Genomic DNA, 1,161 nt, shown 5'->3' with positions numbered 1-1,161 from the left:
CTATCATACGGGGGCTCCCATTTCTACACATACCACAAGTTATTCTCAGCAAAATGTGCTATTCGAGTGGCCCAATGGAACCAGTGTCCTTACTGGGGGGCTTTGGACACTGAACTTCACAACAGGGTATTTTTAGGCTGCCGCAACATCACATGCGTGGTATGCCGATCCATCGCTCACTCCACCACAACATGCCCCTTTGTCAACCCATCCATTCCAAACCATCTCAGCCCAAATCCACCAGCTACGTGCCGCACTTCCCAACCAACCCCTCCCTCCCCTCTTCCACTAACCGCCGCCCCCCATCCTCCTCCAGCAGACAGCTCTGCACCAGCTTCAATGCCGGCAGATGCTCAAGACAACGCTGTCAATTCATGCACATTTGCAATTTTTGTGGCGGTGCTCACGCCCGCTTGATTTGCTCTGTCAAGAAAGCTGCCAATAAAAATGCTAAACAATACTTGTCGACTCCCGTAAATGTCTCTCGTTTATCTTCTGAATTGATTCATCACCCTGACTCTGATTTCTCTAACTATCTACTGTCGGGCCTCTCACATGGTTTTCATCCCGGTGTCGAAGTTCTCCCCTCCCAAAGCCTCATCTGCCCCAATCTTCAGTCCGCTCTCGCCGAACCCGAAATGGTCGATCTTTTAATTAAGAAAGAAACTGACGAAAATTTTATGATCGGCCCCTTTTCAGCCCCCCCCCTTTAACATTTTCCGTGTTAGTCCCATAGGCATAGCTACCAGAAAATTCTCTGGTAAAAAAACCGCCTTATAATCGACCTTAATTCCCCGCTACCGAGCATTAACTGCCTCATCCCGCTTGAAGAATTTTCTCTTCATTACCATGACATCGACCAAGCCATTACCATGATCAAAGACGCAGGTCGCGGCGCTTGGATGGCCAAAGTTGACATCACCTCTGCCTTTAAAGTGATGCCCATCCACCCTGACTTTTGGCACCTATTCGGCATCTGCTGGCACAAAAAATTCTACTTTTCCGTCCGCCTCACATTCGGCTGCAGAAGCAGCCCAAAAATTTTCGACATGTTATCAGAAGCAATTTGCTGGGTCCTCTCCAACAATTACGCCGTACCCTACTTAATCCATCTCTTAGACGACTTCTTAATTATATCACCCCCCGACTCCATCCCAGCAG

The sequence above is a fragment of the Sinocyclocheilus grahami genome, unplaced genomic scaffold (assembly GCF_001515645.1).
Source record: "Sinocyclocheilus grahami isolate Dianchi unplaced genomic scaffold, SAMN03320097.WGS_v1.1 scaffold1857.1, whole genome shotgun sequence".
NCBI lineage: Eukaryota > Metazoa > Chordata > Actinopteri > Cypriniformes > Cyprinidae > Sinocyclocheilus > Sinocyclocheilus grahami.
This window is presented reverse-complemented; position numbering follows the sequence as displayed.